Source organism: Pinus tabuliformis, chromosome 1_2, assembly GCF_031772625.1.
Source record: "Pinus tabuliformis cultivar Carrire ecotype Pingquan chromosome 1_2, CPIR1, whole genome shotgun sequence".
Taxonomy (NCBI): Eukaryota; Viridiplantae; Streptophyta; class Pinopsida; order Pinales; family Pinaceae; genus Pinus; species Pinus tabuliformis.
Genome location: NC_142298.1, coordinates 895,809,033 through 895,831,584, shown reverse-complemented (window position 1 = coordinate 895,831,584; position 22,552 = coordinate 895,809,033). Strand labels below are relative to the sequence as shown.

General features: G+C 34.1%; 1 pseudogene; it reads right to left on the bottom strand.

Moving 5' to 3' along the window:
• LOC149208836 (fasciclin-like arabinogalactan protein 17) overlaps positions 1-22,552 on the bottom strand; it is a 77,804-nt pseudogene that overhangs the window by 15,086 nt on the left and 40,166 nt on the right.

The following is a 22,552-nucleotide window of genomic DNA, read 5'->3' as shown; positions in this document are numbered from 1 at the left end:
CGTTTATTTTAAGAAAAAGATTACCTAATGATTAATATTTATGAAAATGGTTTAATACAACTATTACACTATTGTGCAAATAGTAAAATATAATATTGTAAGTAATATAATTAATCTCTCCGGTCACAAGTTCTTGTTTTCATTTCAGAATAGCAGCCGCTGCTTATTTAGAGAATCTTCTACAAACGAAGAATCATTGACAGAGGACGCCACACCGCATGTCATGGTGGGGAAAGTAGGTCGAATGCAATAATATTGCATAAAAGAATGGGTTACATGTACAGCAAAGGAGTTGGAACTCTGACCTTTGCATGGCTGGCAAATCTAGAGCATAGCCGTAGAGAGCCCACCGATAGCGACATAACCTAACCTTAGGATATTATATTCCTCAATGTTTATGTAAGTTAAAGAATCGAAAATGGATATATAATTTTGAAAGTTTCTTAGATTAGGTTAGAAAATTTAATTTCAAAAAATAATTAAAATGATTTTTATATTAATTCTTGGGATTGTTTGAAGAGATAAATATAGAAAATTTAATAAATCGATGATTTTTTTTATTTATAATTATTTAAAAAAGATTTTTTAAACTTTAAAAGATAATTGGTATCAGTTTTAAGTTAAGACGATGATGGTTATGGTCTATTAATATTATATAATTTTATAAGAAGAGTTTTCAGCGAAAATCACATCATAATTTATTTGATGTGAAGACTCTTTTCATAAACTTGATATGGATCACAGAAGCCTTAATTCAACAATTAAGTATAATCTGTCCGATCTTAAAAAGGTAAGCAATTAATTGGAATTCTTGAACATAACATATGTTAACACATCAAGAAGGCCGGTTTTGTGAGAGATATTTTAGAAATTAGGACAGATATTTTGAAACTTAGAATAAATTTGACCATAAGATGGATAATTTAAGAGAGCCTTTTTCATCTTGGCAACCCTCTTGGTATCAAATAGGTGTCAAACACTTTCATCCCATGGTGTTTTGGGAATAGACCTACACCATGTTTCACTATGAAGCCCATGAAAATTAGTTCTTAACAATGTTCATTTTCTTCTTAACACTAGTCAAGACATGTAAATAGTTCTGGCTTCCAAGATTGAGGTTATCAACTCATTATAATATCTGACTTTCATTGTTCTCTCTAACATGTTATTGCCCCACAACTTCTCCTTAAATTTGGAAGTAACTCAGATTGGGAAACCTCATGCCATCCTTGGTTAACCCAAAGGTAGGGGCTTTAGCTAGAGTTAGAAGTAATTTCAGGAACCTCTTGGCTTCCATGTTGTATAACTTTTTCTTATACATAATATACCTAGCCATAGTCACGTCTTCAATAGAAGAAAATGCTAGCTTCAATCAGGACTATAAGGTAAGCAGTCCTTCTTGCACTTATCCTTTTCTCAATGCTATAATTCCAATTGAGATGATGATGGAAGTCCATTAATGTTTTTTGGTAGAGAGAGAGAGAGAGAGAGAGCCTATTCCGCAAGTTAAATAGTTTCATAAAAAATTATTGGACTCTATATCTAGCTAGCATATATCTATTTTAACTCAATATTTCTAGAGGGATCAAATCTCTCAAGATGCAAACCTCTTTTTGAGTGTAAAACATGAGGAAAGGGTTGCACCTCTGAAGATTTGATAAACTTGAGTAAAGAATAGCACGCCCAAAGATTTTATTTCTTTCTACACACTTAATTGTTCTAGAATTAAGATGAATCTACACCGATTCTTAAAGTTGTTATTTATATTTATATAATTTCACATATCTATACAGAAATATTTCTATTTTTTATCATATATATGAATTTTTCTTTGATATGTTTTATAATTATTTTAATTTAATTTTTTAATATGATAAGCATGATTTTGAAAGGTAATACATTTACATAGAGAAATATATGAATTAAGAAAAAAATATTATAAATATTGAATTCTAATATGTCTATTAATTAAATTTAAATATGAAATTATAACAAGTAATAGCTACAAATATCAATCATTATATTATATCATGAAATAAATCTTAATTTACCGTTACTATTTATATTTTAGATATTTCACAATTTTTATTTTTAATTATAGACTCTTAATTAAATTTATTAAGCTTTTATATGTTCTAAAATATTATTGTAATTAATATGAATTATTATTATTTAAATTTCTTATAATGTGATATGAATATTATGATTTTTTTCATGGAATTTTTCTTTTATAACTTTATTAATAAAAACAAAATTCCAATAGAACAATATAACAAATTGAATTGTATGATTTATAATTTTTGTTTTTTGATTTTTACTTTTTACTATTTTTTAATTTAACCAACGTTATGTTTTATTATTTGTTATCTAACCAGTGCACAAAATAGAAGAAAATATAGATCAACGAATTCAAAATCAGCCTCTTCGAGGGTGCAACCTCATTTACCTTACGGAAATGAATAATTCTTGGATGATACAAATGACAAAACCTCCTTTCTATATATAGGAGTCTAAGGGGTCACAATATAATGAAAGCTGACATAACAATAATAATATAAGGGCACAACAATAACAATAGTGGGCTTCTATGGGGCACAATAATAACAATATGGGGACAATATGGGCACGACAATAAAAATAAGGGCTACCATGACAATAGTAATGGGGGAATCACTAGTATTCTAGGGACCTAACATGCCCCTCCTTCAAAAAATTGTTGTCCTCAATGCTTTAGTAGTTCTGGATGCTTCTGTATGAAATTATCACCCTCCCGTGTGGAATCTTCAGTGGGTAAGTTCTTTCGCTTGATGAGATACTTCGAAATTGATCGATTTCGTAGCCGGCGAGTTCTTGTTTCTGTGACTGGTTCAGGTTCCAATATGATTTTTCCTTCCTTGTCAAGTTCTGGCAATATTGTTTGAACTGGGAGTTTGTCAGCTATCACCTTCTTTAAGCATGAAACATGGAAAATTGGGTGCACTTAGGAAGCTGCAGGAAGCTCCAATTTGTATGCCATAGTACCAATCTTTTGCAACACCTTGTATGAACCATAATACTTTGGTGATAATTTATTATCCTTCTTAGCTTTCCTCACAGACATTTGTTTATATGGTTGTAGCCATAGGAATACCTAGTCACCTACATCAAAACTTCTTTCGCTGTGAGGTTGGTCTGCCTGTTGTTTCATTCTATTTTGTACGAAAGTCAGGTTATCCTTTAAGAGTTGCAAAACTTGTTGTTGATGCTTGATGTGATCTTCCATTGCTTGAACCTTAGAATTTTCTCTTAAATATGATGTGATGGACAGAGGATGATATCCATAAAGTGCCATAAATGGGGTCATTTTTGTTGCAGTATGGAAGGAAGTGTTATACCACCATTCAGTGAGAGGCAACCATTTGACCCATTATGTATGTTTATAAGATACAAACCAACAAAGCTATCCTTCCAAACATTTGTTTACTATCTCAGCATGCCCATTATATTGAGGATGATAAGATGAGCTATGAGCTAACTGAGTACCAAGACAAGAAAATAATTTTGTCCAAAAATTTCCAACGAAAATGGGATATCTTTCGCTTACAATAATCTTTGGGTTTCCATGTAGATTTTGAATTGTTTCCATAAATGCACTAGAAATTGTATTGGCTTTAAATGGATGCGATAATGCGCAAAAGTGTGCATACTTGGTAAGTTTTTCAACTACCACCATGATGACACTCTTTCGTTCGGACTTGGGAAAGCCAGTGACAAAATCCATTAAAAGCTCCTCCCAACGTTGGCTTGGAATGGATAAAGGTTGTAATAGACCTGTGGTCTTAATTGTTTCCATTTTATTTTGTTCGCAAGCCAAACATTCCACCAAAAAATTTTGAATATCCGATTTGAGGCCATCCCAAAAAAATTCCTTCTTAACCTTGTGGTAAGTTTTTAAAAATCGTGAGTGCCCTCGTCAGGGAGAGGTGTGCAATTCCATAAGAATATTTTGTTTGAGTTGGGAATTCTTACATAGGTATAAGTGATCTTTGTACCATAATGAATCATTTTTCTAGCTAAATGTATCAGATCTACCGGGATCTTGTTGTAACGTTTGAATGAGTGCTCACAATTCTTTGTCATTCTTCCATTCATCCCTTGATTCGTTCATCCAATTTGGTTGGATAATAGAAATGGTGCAAAGAAATGCTTCCACATCCCCATCCTTTCTTGAGAGTGCATCTACCACGACATTTTGCTTCCCTTTTTTGTAGATGATTTCAAAGTCATAACCAAACATATTTGTGACCCATTTTTGTTGCTCTTCTGAAGATAATATTTGTTCTAAAAAGTATTTCAGATTATCATGATCCGTTTTTACCTTGAAGTGTCTTCCCATTAGGTAGGGTCTCCATTTCTTAAGTTCATGTAGTATTTCCAACATTTCCTTGTCATAAATAGCTTTGTGTAAATACTTTCCTTTGATTGGAGGACTTTTGAAAGAAATGGGTCTTTCTTCTTGCATTAAAACAACACCAATTCCATTTCCCAAGGAATCACATTCCACAATAAAGGTTTTTGTGAAGTCCAGCGTAGCTAAGACCTGTTCTTGGCACATTTCCTCTTTAAGATGTTCAAAGTCCTTCGTTGCTCTGGAGTCCATGAAAATGCATCTTTCTTCAATAATATTGTTAGAGGTGTTGTTATTCACCCATAATTCTTAACAAGATTTCGATAATACCCTGTCAACCCGAGAAATCCTCGCAAATGCTTTATGGATGTGGGGACTTTCAATTCCTTAATGGCTTTAATTTTTCTAGGTTCTACCTTCACACCTTCATGAGACATAATATGACCAAGATATTCCACCTCTTGTACTCCAAAGAAACATTTGGATCTTTTTACATATAATTGTTTCTCCTCCAATAGTTTGAGGACCCTGTCAACATGTTGAACATGATCCTTCCAAGACTTGATGTAGATTAGTATATCATCAAAAAATATTAACACCAATTTTATAAGGAAGGGTTTGAAAATGGAATTCATCAAACCTTGAAATGTAGAAGGTGCATTGGTAAGGCCAAAAGGCATGACCAAAAATTCATAATGACCCTCATGAGTTATAAATGATGTTTTTGGAATGTCTTCAGTCTTCATTCTGATTTGATGACATCCTGAATGAAGATCCAACTTGGTGAAGTAAATTGATCCATGCAATTCATCCAATAATTCATCAATGACAGGAATGAGAAATTTATCTTTAATACTAAACTTTTTGAGCTCCTTATAATCTGGAAACATGCACCATGACCCATCCTTCTTGTGAACCAATACTTTTGGAGCAAAGAAATAACTTTGACTCAGTTGAATTATACTAACCTCTAACATTTCTGCAACCATACATACAATTTCACTCTTTTGGGCATAGGGATATCTGTAAGGCCTGATGTTTGGAGGAACACTTCTTGGAATCAAATGAATATCATGATCATGATCATGAATAGGTGGGAGGACTTTGGGAGTCTTAAATACCTTGGAATGATTGTCTAATACTTTTTGGAGATCTCGAGAAATAGATGATTTTGATGTGGGAAACTCTAGCAAACATAATTGTGTAATTATGCCTCATTGTTCTTTCTTTAGAAGCTTTGTCATTCCGTTAGAGTTGATTATATTTCCCGATTTCCCTGTGATACCCCTTAATTCATCTTCCTTTCCTTCCAAATAATATTTCATGAAAAGTTCTTGAAAATTAAAAGCTATTATACCCAAGGATTGTAGCCATTGGACTCCTAGTACAACATCAGTACCACCCATTGGAATGGAAAGCATTGGGCTATTCAATACATATTCTCCCATGGATAGCTTGATATTATAGCACTTTCCAGAGAAATTTATGGTTCCTCCACTTGCAATGATCACTTGACACTCTGGTGCTAGATATAGGAAGCAATTTAATTCCTTGGCTATATTACAATGACTAAAATTATGGGTGCATCCCGAATTAATCAACAACATTACCTTTTTCTTCTTGATACGTCCTTCTATCTTGATAGTTTGAGGAGTGGTAATTCCGGCCAATGCATTATAAGATATGGTTGAATTCATTTATTCTTTCTCTAGGGTTTGTTCCTAGTGTATATCGTTTTCTTTTGATATTTCTTGTTCCTTTCCTTCCTCCTCTTCACAATATCTGTAAAATAATTTCTTCTCAACACACTTATGACCTTTAGCGTATTTTCTATCACAGCTATAACAAAGCCCTTTTGCTATTTTTTCTTTGAATTGTTGTGGTGTCAACCTTGTAGGTTGTGGAAGGATAGGGGCAACAACACTTCCATCTTTATAGTTGTGAGTGGTAGGCTTTCTTGTTTCCATAAGTTTCCTTTCCATTTTTCTTGCCAACCTAAATGCCTTCTCCAATGAATCAAGTTCCCAAAGGAGAACCTCATGTTGGATGTTATCCTTTAAAGTCCCTATGAACACATCAATCCTATGATCCTCTGGAATATATTTTACCCTTATATTCAATTTTTGGAAGTCCTCAATGTGCTCCATCATTGAACCATTTTGTTTGAGATTTATCAATTTTCTAAAAAAAGTGTTTCTTTTTGCATCCTTATAATGTGCTATCATTTCTTCCATAAAAATTGCCGAAGTGATAATTTGTTTACGAGGGAAAATCCATCAATACCATTCAAACTGATTTGGTTCCAAATATAAAGTTGCAATTTGTACTTTTTGTGTGTTTTGCACATTATGGAGATCGAAATATTGCTCCATCTGTAGTATCCATGTTATGGGATCTGTTGGGCGATTTAGTTGTCTGCTAAATCCCTGTCATTTAATTTATCAATCCAGGGTATCGTAAACTTAGAAGCAAACCAAAATATATGGGACCTCAGATGAAACAGGTGTAGGAAGTTTGTTTAGAATGGAAATGCATACTACAAATCTAAACTATCGGATCTATTTTATGAAAGCATAAAAAATGTTTGATCAATGGAATTATTTTACTTTAGAAGATAGAGAAGAGTCTCTTGTTCAAGAGTCCTGATTGTCCTTCTACAATCTTCCTATAATAACATTACAAAACACCTAAGAAAGCAAGAAAGAAAGCATATAAATGAAAGCAAGTAAATATTGTTTTCAGTTCAATTCTTAGCTCATGGAGAAGAGTCTCCTAACTTAGGAGGACTTGATTGCCCTTCTCACATAAAAACTATATACTGAAAGGGAATCAATATTCACATAAATGTAATCTAGGAAAGCATATGAGAAAGTAAATCTTATTTCAATTTAATCTAGCTCATGGAGAAGAGACTCCTAACTTAGGAGTTCCTGGTTGTCCTTCTCACATCAAAACTAGCTACTGAAAGGAGATCAACCTTCACACAACAAAACATGGCCATAAAATGAATTCATATTGAAATTATCTACAAGTATTTACAAGAAAGAAATAAGATGAACATCATAATTAAAATTAGTATATTCACAACATTACTTTACAACAAAGTGCACTTATCTCAGTATGGGGATCCTTCCATTCCTCAATGAGCACACATGAACAACTATCACACCTTAAGAATCAAACAACACTCATAACTCATGATTTGGAGAAAGTGGTATTATTCATGTTGAATGAACATAAATCTAATGCTAGTGAATAACTGATAATTGTTTTCTCTCCCTCCTCCTTTCTTTGAAGGATGCTCCTCTTATTTATACATGAATTAGGGATATCTACTCAATAAATGTAGATCCCTTAAATATCTACTAGACCCATACTTGTCTCAACTTATCCCTAAATACTAGATACAAATCCCATGACACATCAAAATCTCCATGATCTTTCTCCTTGGAATATGGTCCACCTCTTGAGTTGAAATTCGAATTTGATCTTGGGAGGCCACATAAGGGTGCCTTGGAAACTTCCAAATGATCTACACATGTCATCAAACTCAAGCCACTTTTAGGTATAAGCAAATACATGTTATTTCTCTAACTTTTAATCATAAATTCACTCTAAATACATGAAATTAATAACTTTGGAAAATGAAAATATAAACTCATATGGTAATGGAAATATAGGGTTATGTAATGATAATATGATGAAATGAGGTGACAAAATGAGGATAAAGGTGAAAATGGAGTGAAAATTGATGTTAATTTGGCGGCCCAACATACCCCCCAACTTAAGTTATTGCATGTCCTCATGCAATCTATTACGTTGATCATGATTTGATCTTTTGAATTGTCTTGCTTTTACATGAACTTTGGTTGATATCGATTTTTTAACTTCACATAATTTTCTTTTTGACAACTTTGTTCCTTTTTGCAAAGTCTTCTCTCATAAAAACATTTGATTGCAACATATTATTTTGGTTGGTTCTTGTGTGACAACCAAAATTTGTTTAGTATTGGTTCTTGTGTAACAATACTTTCATTGTTTTTGTGTTGCATCAAAAGACTTTGAAAACATTTAATCAACCATTCTTTCTTTGATCATTATTTGCAAAACATGTAACATTTGAAGCATAATGCAATAGTAGTTGTTTGGAAAAAGTATGTTGGTTAGGATGATATGTGTAGAAAGGACATATAGGACATATGGAAGGTGATAATGGAGTATGAATGTGAATATGAACATGGTGAAACATTTTCCAAAAATTATAATTTTAGTATTAAAGGAATTGTATGATAAAAATCTAGAAAAGAACATACCTTTACTTACCTAAGTGGACAAACTGTGTATATGTAGAAAAGTGTAGCTTCTGCTGTTGAATCATGGAATGAAGAATACAAGAATGTGATCTGTGTCTTGGTTGCATATATGATGGATGAAGTCGTGAATGTGGATCCTTTATTACTGCTACTGAATCTGTTCCAAAGTATAAAATAATCTGCTCCTGAATCATATAGTCTTCATCTCGTCCCATATCGTGGCACAATTCTTTCCATGTGAATGAATGTGTCAATGTTGAACATGGAAAGAAGTCATTGGATTACCGACCATTGATGAATGTCATTAACCAATGTGAGGCAAGCTCACCATTAATGTCAATGAGTGCCAAGGTACCCAAGTACATCTTGCGAAGTGCGAATGAATGAGCTGATGTCAAGCCACTTGCAAGATCCAACAAACAAGAGACATTAATGTATTCCCATTGTTCATTGGCAAGAAGACTTGCCATTAGGGCATGCAAGCCTCAAGGTACTAATAATGACTCTAGTCTTTGTCCCAGATAAGGTGTTGAGGTCGATGGGTCAAGACTTGTTGAAAGGTGGGCCTTAAGGAATCCCACATCAGTCAACGCGAGTTCATACAAAATGATTGGTAGGACTATAGATACAAGATGTTATGGCCAAACAGTTTTTATGGCAAGGAAAGCAAGGCAATGTAGAGAGATGGATGGTTTATTCATGAGGCAAAAAGATGAACTGAAAGGTAGGCAAAAATGTATGCGACTCAGAAAAGTAGACATGTATGAAGTCATGATGGATAAGGCAATGAATCAATGGACTTTAACATGAATGACTGATGATGCTTTGAAGGAGAAGTGTGGGTAAACATATCATGATGCAAAAGATTTATGTGTAGCGACAAATGTCACGACATATTTAATTAACTCCTTCAAGCTTTCAATGATGAATGTGATTTCTCGAGATCACATCTGCATGAACTTGGATCTTCGCGCGCCTGTAAAAGCTTAGTACAAATCTTGCATGAAAACTTTAAGAGCTCTTCGAAAGATATAAAATGCAAGAATGAGTATGAATGCTTAGCAATCAAAATAAAATGAAATGAATTTTTTACCTGTTGCCTTTGCACGCTAGTTCCTAACTCCAACAAGACAAGTTAGCATAAAATGTTTTCAACTCTTATGAAATGTCCATTTGCAATTTTTTTGAATTTTTTTTTTATTTTTTTTGTTTGTTTTTTTTTTTTTTAATGGTTTTGATATTTATTTTTTTAATTTCTTTGATTCTTTTATTTGTTTTTTTTTGCAATTGTTTTAATTTTTTTTTATTTTTAATTGTTTTGTTAAAATTAAAATTTATTTTGGATTGTTATTAAAATAAAATAAAAATAATAAAAAAAATTCATAATCTAACAAATGCGCAACCTCTTCCCCCTCTCCGAACACCACAGTCCCATCTGCTTCCAGAGAAGTTATCTTGTGGGGAATCCTGAGCGTATCATACTTCATCTTCCCGAACCTCCTCACGGCAGTATACATGCTCTCCTCGGTCTGATAGTCAGTAATAATGTGGTTATACAATATATTTTCTGGGGCTCTGGGCTCACTGAGCTGCTCTGTTGTGAGCTTGGCCATGGCCTCATCATCGGGCGCGAGGATCGTGACTTTATAGCCCTCAGAGACGAGCTTCGTGAGCTCGGAGGCCAGAGATGTGAGATTTACCATAATGTCCGCCATTTCATTGTAGCCACCGTAAAGCACCAATGTGCGGATGAAATCCTTCACTTGGCTTTCACCATCGAACCAGTAGTGGGCAGAAGAGGGCCTCGGAGCGGGCGCCGGAGCCAGGGACGGAGCCGATGCTAGGGCATAGTAGATTGAGTGAACGGGCGGAGACGTGGCAGAAAGAGATGAAGGGTGAACTGATTTTGCCAATTTCTTTCTGGTTTCCAGAACCGGAGCCTCCTCTCGCATAACGGCCAGAGTAACGCCGCTTCTCCATTTATTAAAATCGTCCTAGACGCTCTCGGGTATCAGCATTCTGTCGATCCCGTGGATGACACCGTCGGACCTCATGATGGCATTGGGGTGGGAAACGGAGGCCAGATCGATGGTCCTTTCCCCCCTTTCATCGAGAGCTTCAGCGGGTCTTTGGCCAGAGACTCATGGGTACTGTTGCTCCATTCCTCAGCAACGATTCTCCGAGGAACCACGTGGAACATGAGAAACTTCTCAGATTCCCCGGTTCATGCAAGAAACGCTTGAACTCCGGATCCATCTTTCGCTCCAGAATATCATTCTGGGGGGCGAAGATCGTGACATTGTTGCTACCAACGACCTCTTCCAGGGTCTGGAGGAGCAACGCTTTCTCTACTAGCTCCGCCAGCTAGGTGTAATGGGAGTCCAGCAGAGCCACGAGCACCGAATTGGAGCTAATAGCTACCTGAGAATTAGAAGAATTTGATAGCAACCCAACTTTCTACAACGCGATGGCATCGGAGGCTACAATGAACAGAACCAGAAACGTGACACAGAGAATCGATCTCGTACTCTGGTAATCCATGGTCTAAACACTTTGGCCGCTAGATAGTGGCAGATCTGTGATATAAAGTTGAAGAAAAGTTGGAAATACAATCTCACACCGCGTACTATAGATGAGCACAAATTGGATGGCTGGCTGGCTGGCTAATGGCTGATGGCTACCTGAATCACTGGCCGCAATCACAAGTCCACGTACTCAAAAATCTTAGTAGTGGTATCGTAGTCCTAGTTCCACTTGTTACTGGCATCATGATTGACACTATATCGTTCCAATAAATCAGGTTTTTGAATGATTCGCGGCTTGGGATATTGAGATCATGCAGAGAGAGATCACAAGAAATCAGATAAAGATAGGATAACATTTAATTGAAACAGAAAGGCTGATTTTTTTGGAGGATTTTTCTCTGACCAAGTTTAATGGATGCGTAAAAACTGAGGGCAGTTGAAACAACCATAAAATAATTTGCAATAGACAGGTCTCTTCACGTAATTTATATCCACACATGCATTTGCTGTAGTGTAATATTCACTGAAACCTTCTATGAAAGATCGGTTGGCTAATAGCCCTAGGCGACTGATGCCCCAACTCTCCCATAAATCCCAGTCTATCTTCGCTCCAATCACTCCAAAATTATTAATCAGAATATCGATGCCGCCGAATTTGTTTTTGATCCAATCGGCCAACAGCAAAACACTTTGATCGCTCTGCACATCCAGCTGGTGGAAATGAACATTTGGGTATCCTTCATCAACAATAGATTTTGCAATGGCCAAGCCGTGGGCATTGTTACGGGCAGTCAGAACAACAGTGAGACCCTGTTTTGCCAGATGACGAACAGTCTCCAAGCCAATACCCCTGCTCGAGCCGGCCACCACAGCCACTGTATTCTCCGTCCACCATTTTCTTGATCCGACCCATTATAATCCTCCACGGAAGCTAAAGGCGCTGCCTCCATAGCCATCAGTAACCTTGTAACCGCGTCAGGACCTTTAGTGCTTGGCTTTGGCAGGTTCCAACACTCAACTTTATGGTAAAAAAAACTACAAGAAAAAGAATTTAATCCTATACTTATTTTTTTTTTAATTTTATGTTGCTGTTGTTTTTTTTTTTTTTTAAATTAAAATCTCTAAAAGAAATTAATTTTTTTTTTATTATTATTAAGAAAAATGATTTTTTTTAAATTTGATTTATCTTCTAATGTTTTTTTTCCAACTAAAAAAAAAATTTGATTTATTTTGTTTTTTTTTTAAATTAGTAAACCAATTTTTTTTTTTTTTTTTGTGTTTAAACTAAAAAAAAAATAAAAATATTCTATTCCTAATTTGTTTATGTTACTAGAAAAATAAATAAATAAAAATAAAAAGAAATTAAATTTTTTCCTAAGAATTTTTATGTTAAAATCAAAATCTTGTCTTTTTTTTTTTTTTTTTTTAAATTGAATTTATTCTATTTTTTTTAAATTTTTATATTGTTGTAAAATCATTTTTTTTAGAATTTAAATTTTATTCTAATCCTAAAACAATATGGAAAATTTATTGATTTAGGATGAAAATTTTTTAGCGAATGGAGACAACTATATTGCAAACCCTGAAAACATTTATAAACATTCTACTTTCTGATCCTCGAGATTGTGTGAAAACACAGGAGGAGAGCATACTTATTCGAAACATAAAATATGATCCTACCTACTCTATGCTAATTGAAAATTACAAACTATTATGTGTAATTAAATTTCCAGTGTAACCATTCACGCAATAGTAGTAAAAATATATTCATTTTCAATTTCCCAATTTTAAAATGAAAATATACAAGGATGATCGAATCTAGTTTTTGTGAATGTGATTTAATGAAATAAAAACAAAATTGATCTAACCTCGTACTTGTTTGAAACCATCGAAACCACTTGTCGATAAGGCTTTCATAGGCGTGATTTCCACTCTGATTCAGATCATGCTGCAACTTCTCTTTGTCCTCCTCATTCTCCTGTTCAAATAATTGTTCATCATTAGATATACAAGATGATTCTTCAAATGTTAATTCATTGTTTTCTTCTAGAGGAGTAGTTAAGCTTTTGGCTACTGTCAAGATCTCTTCTTCGCAAGAAGAGGAGATCCTGACACTTGCTAGGATCTGAGCGAGTTGTTCCAAACTTATACTCATCATTTTTATTGTGTTTTTGTTTTCTTTTTTAGTGAATGGGGGGTTTTTGATTTGTGTTCTATTTCTATGTTTTCTGTATGAGAATAAACTTAAATGAAAATTCCTAAATGCAACTAACCCTAAATGATCCTAAATACAAATTCTTCCTAAACAATCTTCCTAACTAGCTTACATTTAAGTTTGCTTCCCCGACAACGGCACCAAAATGTTGGGCGATTTAGTTGTCTGCTAAATCCCTGTCATTTAATTTATAAATCTGGGGTATCGTAAACTTAGAAGCAAACCAAAATATATGGGACCTTAGATGAAACATGTGTAGGAAGTTTGTTTAGAATGGAAATGCATACTACAAATCTAAACTATCGGATCTATTTTATGAAAGCATAAAAAATGTTTGATCAATGGAATTATTTTACTTTAGAAGATAGAGAAGAGTCTCTTGTTCAAGAGTCCTAATTGTCCTTCTACAATCTTCCTATAATAACATTACCAAACACCTAAGAAAGCAAGAAAGAAAGCATATAAATGGAAGCAAGTAAATATTGTTTTCAGTTCAATTCTTAGCTCATGGAGAAGAGTCTCCTAACTTAGGAGGACTTGATTGCCCTTCTCACATAAAAACTATATACTGAAAGGGAATCAATATTCACATATAAATGTAATCTAGGAAAGCATATGAGAAAGTAAATCTTATTTCAATTTAATCTAGCCCATGGAGAAGAGACTCCTAACTTAGGAGTTCCTGGTTGTCCTTCTCACATCAAAACTAGCTACTGAAAGGAGATCAACCTTCACACAACAAAACATGGCCATAAAATGAATTCATATTGAAATTATCTACAAGTATTTACAAGAAAGAAATAAGATGAACATCATAATTAAAATTAGTATATTCACAACATTACTTTACAACAAAGTGCATTTATCTCAGTATGGGGATCCTTCCATTCCTCAATGAGCACACATGAACAACTATCACACCTTAAGAATCAAACAACGCTCATAACTCATGATTTGGAGAAAGTGGTATTATTCATGTTGAATGAACATAAATCTAATGCTAGTGAATAACTGATAATTGTTTTCTCTCCCTCCTCCTTTCTTTGAAGGATGCTCCTCTTATTTATACATGAATTAGGGATATCTACTCAATAAATGTAGATCCCTTAAATATCTACTAGACCCATACTTGTCTCAACTTATCCCTAAATACTAGATACAAATCCCATGACACATCAAAATCTCCATGATCTTTCTCCTTGGAATATGGTCCACCTCTTGAGTTGAAATTCGAATTTTATCTTGGGAGGCCACATAAGGGTGCCTTGGAAACTTCCAAATGATCTACACATGTCATCAAACTCAAGCCACTTTTAGGTATAAGCAAATACATGTTATTTCTCTAACTTTTAATCATAAATTCACTCTAAATACATGAAATTAATAACTTTGGAAAATGAAAATATAAACTCATATGGTAATGGAAATATAGGGTTATGTAATGATAATATGATGAAATGAGGTGACAAAATGAGGATAAAGGTGAAAATGGAGTGAAAATTGATGTTAATTTGGCGGCCCAACAGGATCCTTGCCATCAAACTTTCTCATATCGATCTTTGGAACATGGTGGGTCTTCAATCCACCGTTAGAGTCTATGAAATCATGATTAATATTTCTTTTGTTCTCATCATGAGTTTCCTTTACTACCCTTTCACCATTAGTGAGAATTTCTTGTAGCAAATTTGTCAAATATGTCTTCAAATCTTCCATGTTGCCTTTTATGTTTTCTTATATACCATCCATCTTATCTTCCATGCATGTCTTCAAATATTCCATGTTGCATTTAATTTTTTATTCTATACCATCAATCTTAGCTTGCACACCTTTCTTTAAAGAATCCATCTTAGCTTCCACAAATTTCTTTAAAATATCTATCTTAGCTTCTGTTCTTTTTGTGACAATGAATTTTGTTGCAATTGGTCTCATAATTTTGATATATCATGTTGCATTTCTTCCTCGTCTTCATGAGTAATGCTAGAGATTTCAGTTTTCTTACTAGGTGTTTCCATTTTATTTATTCGGGGCATCAATTAATAATTGTAATGCTTCATTATGCCCCTTGAATTCCTTCAAACTAATTTTTCAAACCAAACTTATGCAAAATTTTAAAAAAACTACACACCATTTTTCACTTTCTAGGAGCTCAATATTGAAGCTGTTGTATTCCAAGGTCTAAAATTGCATCTTACGGTAGCCCTCTGAGACCTATTTCCAACCCCTCAAGGCTGATCAATATTGGATTCTACAAGGAAGAGTTATGCCAAATAGCCCACGATAACCTGATTATAGACTTGTTCAGTGGAGCAAACTTGTACGAAGTGCCATGTGTCACTGTTTTAGCCTTAGGACCTAAAACCAATTCAAAGAAAACTACAATCCATCCTCTTTTTGTAATATTTTAATAAATTTCAATCTGATGCTCAAAGAGAAAGTTATGATGATTTTCCCCAGGTCACCTGTTTGCGATATAATTCGGGAGCTTGCAAAAACTCTGCCTTCCTTGGATCATATCTTAGAAAACATAGCGAGACAAGATCAAAAATTTGGACTCGAGGTTCATCGAGATTTCGGCTCAAATGAGTTTTAATTGCGATTTCTGAAACATAGTAGAAAAAAAGTTATAGAGAAAATTCCACGATGACCTATTTGGAGTAGTGAAACTCTAGAATCCAAAGCTCTCATACCAAACGTTATGTAACCAGGTCACAAAATAAAAGAAAAGATAGATCAATGACTTCAAAACAAGCCTCTTTGAGGGGGAAACCTCCTTTATGTTACAAAAATGTATAATTCTTGGATGATACAAATGACAAAACCTCATTTCTATATATAGGAGTCTAAGGGGTTGCAATAAAATCAAAGTTGACATAACAATAATAATATAAGGGCACAACAATAACAATAGTGGGCTTTTATGGGGCACAATAATAACAATATGAGGACAATAGGGGAACAACAATAACAATAAGGGCTACAATGACAATAATAATGGGGGAATCACTAGTATTATAGGGACCTAACATTATTATTAATTTTTTTTTGTGCAATGCTTCATCTTAAGGACATGACATCTCTCCCATATTAAGGAGAAATTTAAATGTTTACACATATTTATAGGGACTACAACATCTCCATATTGGTCTCTAGAGTTAAAAAAAACTACATCATTCCCCTGTATTGGGATGTAGATTGCCTCTGAAGCAACACATTGAATTGAATAGACTTATTATTTTTATTAGTCTTTACTTATTACTATTTTTTTAAATTTAGTTGAAATTGCATTTTCATGTTATTTTTTGAGCTAATGTTACAGGTTATATACACTACATCTCTCCCATATTGAGATGGCATTTAAATGCTTACACTCATTTATGGAAACTAAAACATCTCCCCCACATTGTGATGTAAAAGAAGAGATAACATCAATGAGTACAATCAACATGGTGATGTGACACCACTAGGAACTGCCATCTCTAGGAACTGCCACATGACAAGTAGATTTGGAGCATTCTTATTGGTTAATAGTTCAAATATGGGTGACACATGGCACCCCTTATGGGAATCTATGTGGATTGATGATGTCATGTTGATTTCATCATGCAAACTCCCATGGAACCTTGGGTATAAGGTCATATAGCATGGTCATATTGGGTAAAACATAAAGTGCCAAAGGTTGGTCGTATTTGACATTGATTAAGCCTTGGATTTTATGGTCAACCCTTTATGCCCCAAGTCTGCATAATTATGTATATATACATATCGCCAAGCTCCACATGAAATAATATAATTTAACACACATCATTTCATATGAGTTTCACGACGAATAAATTCTTTGGTTAATTAGTGTGATTGGTTATGTTAGAAAATAGTTTGTTGATACTCTGTGTTTGAGCCCAAGGGGCATCATCGTTGCAGTGCTTGACTGGCGGAATTGAGGGGCATCATTAATTTTTTTATAGTGATTGACTAGCCAAGCCAAGGGGCATCATTATTTTGTTTATAGGGTTGTGTGGCTAAGTCAAGGGGATCATTATTTCGTTACAATGTTGGCTAAGCGAGGTATGTGGCATCACTGTTTTTTTTTTCTTAGGTGTGTGTTATATTATTTGAATGAATTATGTCAAACACATACGAAAATGGGTTCGAGAGGGGCTTGCAAGCACCCCATGGGTGGGGTTCAGGGAAACACCCCAAAATAATTTTTTTGGCCAATTTTACCCATGGTTTTGCAAATGTTTTTATCATGATGGTTTTTTCCATGATTTTCTAGATCTGGTAAAACAAACTACACTTATGTTCTAATCTGAGGCTAATGGATTAGGGGTTTATGAGTGCTTCAACATGTATGTAATGTATTATAATATTGAAATTAATATTATGAAAAATCAATGTAATGTTCTTGGTTTTGTGTTTAAGAAGAAAAAAATTTGTGTAAATTTTTCGTTCTCGCTATTACATATTTTCTTTTTCTTAAAGATTCAATTGTAGGTATTATCTGTACAAGGTTAAAACATTCATTATTGACTGACCTAGCCAAGGGGAAGCATTATTTTTGTTATAGTTTTGTCTAGATGATCTAAAGGGCATTCTTTTTTTGTTACAATATTGATTGGATGAGCTGAAGGGAAATGTTGTTTTTGATGACTAGAACAGTTAAGGTGAATCAATATTTTTTTACAGTGTTGATTGAATGAGCCAAGGGGAATCATCATTTATTTACTGGCCAAGTTGAGGGGCATCGTTATTTAGATATAGTGTTAACTGGGTCAGCTCAAGGGGCATCATCATTGTTTTTTACATTGTTATTTGGTTAAGCCCAAGGATCATCCTCATTCTTTCAGTGACTGGATGAGTGCGAGGGGCATCATTATTGTAGTGCGATTTGGCCAAGAATTATTGTTATAATGTTTAATAGTTGAGCCCGAGGAGGATTTTTGTTGTAGTGCGATTTGGTTGAACTCAAGGGGCATCCTTGTTGCAATGTGGACTAGATGAAGAGCATCATTATTTTATTATATTTGACCAAGCCTGAGGAGAATTGCTATCTTTTTGTAGTGTTTAGTTGAGCTCGAGGGGAATCATTGTTGTAGGGTTGATTAATGAAAGAACATCATTATTGTACTATGTTTGGCTAAGACAGAGGAGAATCAATTATTATTTTTGTAGTGGTTAACCCAATCCTACATGCCACACTCTATTTGTAATGTCTATGAGTCAAGCCTAGAGGCCTCACTCGATTTTTATTTTCTAGAACCCAAGCCCAGAGGCCTTGGTATATTTTTATGGTATACAATATAGCTAGGAGAGAATTGCTTTGAAGCTATATGGCACAACATAGTTGACATTGAAACATGGGCATATATATATATATATATAGTTGAGTTTTGGTTTTGGATTGACCACGAGTCAGATCTTGGTGTTCTCCTTATGGAAGGTTAATGAAAAAAATTAAACAAAACAAGGGCATGGTATATTAAGTAACATAACGTGGGACTATTAGTTGTGAATATGTATTGTTTTGCCAAGACGCAAGTTCGAGCCCGATGTTTGTCAGGTTAGAAATTAATTTTTTATTCGTGTTGCTAATGTTTATTTTATGAAATTATTAGTAAGCCAAAAATAGAAATTTTTTAGAAAAATTGCCAGAAACCACCCACTCTATAGAATGTGCCCTGAAAGGGGCATTATGTAGAACAATTAATGATTTTTTAATTTTACATGGTTTTCAGGGGTTTATGGACTCGTTTCATGTCCAAATTAGATCCTAGAAGAAGCATGGTGATCATGGATCGGAGATGAATAATTTGGAAGGCATTAAAATCCTTGTTGATATATATTTTGATGATGAAAATCTCTATTATATGAATGAGGGGCTTATAAGCAGGTTGCAGTGAAGTTGAATATATGGTAGAAATAGGTTCGAAGATGAGTTTTATGTGACCATATTGATGAGAAGGTTAAAACTGAGTTTGGACAATTTATGATAGGTTTTTGAAAACAATATAACATCACCAAGTTATTCAATTTGAAGCTTATGTTGGTTGAAGACAAGGTGTGTCCAATTTGAAATATTTTGAGAAGAGGTTCACAAGAAGTTGAAGGAGGTGGGTCCCTCCATTAAGGTTGGAGCCTTAATCAAGTTGGATCCTACACCAAGTCAAATCTTACATATTATAGAGGTTGGTGCCTCAATCAATTCTAAGCCTAGAGTAGGTCAAAGCTTGCTCAAGTTTGAGGTTGGTGCTTCAATTAGGTTGTAGTCTACAGTGATTTATTGCTTGACCATTTTCGAGGTTTGTTCCTCAATCATGTTTTTTCCTACCATAATTAGAATCTTGCATATTTTGGCTGTGGTTACCTCTAGTAGGTCAGTTTTTGCACATATATGTAGTAAATTAAGAATAAGACGAAGAAGAATTTGTGGTATTCTACCATATGGGTTTCCATGTAAAAAGATTGTGTCTCCTTGTAATTATGTGATGGATTCTTAATGTATTCTTGATATGATGATGCATTGTTCTATTCGTTGATATGCTAGAAATGGTTATGATTCATTGCTACATAAATTTCCATTGATGAGAAGTTGTGAAATAGTAAAATTGTTGCCACACTCATTCACCCCAACCCCCTGCGTTCTCAGTGTGTACTTTGGTCCAACAAGTGGTATAAGAGAAAGTTGCCTAAGGAAATAGTTAACTACTAGAAGGTTGACTCTGAGAAAAAAATTTCCATGATCAAAGTAGTGGGAAATCCTCCTATGTTCGATGGATCTAACTACGCTTTTTGAAAAATAATAAAGGAGACATATGGCGTTTCCTTGGGAGATGATGTGTGGGAAATTGTATAAATTGTTTATAAGGCTCCAGAAAGTTGCCTGAAGAAATAGTTAACTACTAGAAGGTTGACTCTGAGAAAAAATTTCCATGATCAAAGTAGTGGGCAAGCCTCCTATGTTTGATGGATCTAACTATGCTTTTTGGAAAATAATAAAGGAGACATATGGTGTTTCCTTGGGAGATGATGTGTGGGGAATTGTATAAATTGTTTATAAGGTTCCTAACTCGCTTCCAATAGATTCATTTGATAAGGGATTTTATACATGCAATGCACAAGGTAAACATGTTATCTTAAGTGGATTGGAGACTTAGAATTTTTTGAAGTAATCAAATGTAAGTCAGCTCATGAAGTATGGAATAAACTCAAAAATTATTTTGAAGGGGACACAAAAGTAACAGAATCTAGGCTACAATCTCTTATGGGCCAATCCAAAAGTTAAAAAATGGAAGAATATGAGGATATTGCTTCATATTTTCTTGAAGTAGATAATATTGTCAACTCCATTGCATGTATCAGTGAAGAAGTCAATGATAATGTTTTTGTTCGAAGGGTATTGAGTTCACTTCCATGAAGATTCAATCCCAAATTATTGGCCCTTAACAAACTGCCAAAGGTGGAAAAAATGATTGTGGTTATGATTCATGGAAGACTCTCAACATATGAGCTAAGAATAAAGGAGGTAAAATTTGGATTTAAGGAAGCAACATTCTAAGCAACCAAAGAAGAGAAAAAACATGAAGATCAAGTAGACATTACCTTTGATGAAGAAGAAGCCAAGTTTGTCCAAAACTAAAACAAGGGAACTGGAAAGTTCAAAGGTAAGCTCCCTATCAAGTGCTTTGAATATGGAGGGATAAGACATTATTCTTCAAAATTTCCTTATGCTAAGCTTAATTATATTTATGATGTGTCAAGATTCAAGTCTAAGCATCAAAAGGAGAATCAATTTAATAAGAAGGATAACTTCTACTCAAAATAAAAAAGTTACAATGAAAGAAATGAAAGTGTGACCAATGATGAAGGAGGTGAAATATTATTCATCGTTGAAACATAAGAACCTAAAGAAAAAATATACTGTGAAGATGCATTTATAAGTGCATTGAGGAAAATAAATATCCTCAGAGAGAGGGATGGTTAATCAATGAAATAACTCCGTCAAAAAAATATAAACGAAGACAACATTATTAGTCTCAAAGTCAAACTATAAGAAGATAAAAAGTGAAAACGAGTGTTTTTAGAACAACTAACTGAGAAGGAACATATTTGTCAAAGACTAGAGGAACAAGTTATCCTCTTGAAAGAATAATTATAGCAGCTCAAATGAAAACTTCATAAAGGGACAAAATATCTAGATCACATTCTTAGCATGCAAATGTCTCCCCTCACTAGAATTGGTCTTGGTTATTAAGAAGGTTGTGAGAAACCCAAGAACAAAGGTCTACGAAGCACATGAAAGGAGTATCATTCCAGCAAGCTCGATCAAACATTCATTTCATACAACAACTCCCTTGAAGTTCTTAAGTAAATGATGAATCAAAATTAAGCATGCCCATTTCATTGACTCTTAAGATGATGATATGAAGGAAAAAGGTAGATACAATTCACATAGAGAAAGAAGCCAGAATAAAGGAATGGAATCTCCCATGACATGGAATCTTCAGAAAGGATACACAATAAACAATGAAGAAAGTGTTGGAAATCAACAAATGATTGAGGTTCTTCTGAGGAATAATTATATAAGGTCATGATCTCCCTATACATGTAGGTATGAAAAAAAGTTATTTGGTTATTGTTTCTCACGTACAAAATTTGGACACAAAGAACATGATTGCAGGAGCTATGATGTGATCAGGTGCCTAACCAAATTATAAGAATGCCTCAACCATTTCTATAAATGTTAAATCCCAATGTTTAATGTTATATATGCCACAATAAAGGTCCTACATCATGAGATTGTAGACTCAAATTGAGATAGCACAAGTGACTTAGTATCAATCCAAGGATTAACTTTGTAGGATGGAGAAAAATACAGGTAGAATCTTAGTTATATATGACCCCTCAAATATAATTCCTTTTAGAAGTCTTCCTCAACACTATTATTTATTGAATCAAAACATGAAGAAGTGATTATATGCAAGAAGAATGAACACCTGGATATGAGGGTAACATATAGACAGTGCTAGAAGGAGATGTTAGGTGACTAGAAATGACATATAAGAAAGTTGTTAACTCAACGAGAATTATATCGAGTTCTCATTGTTTTAGAGGTTGC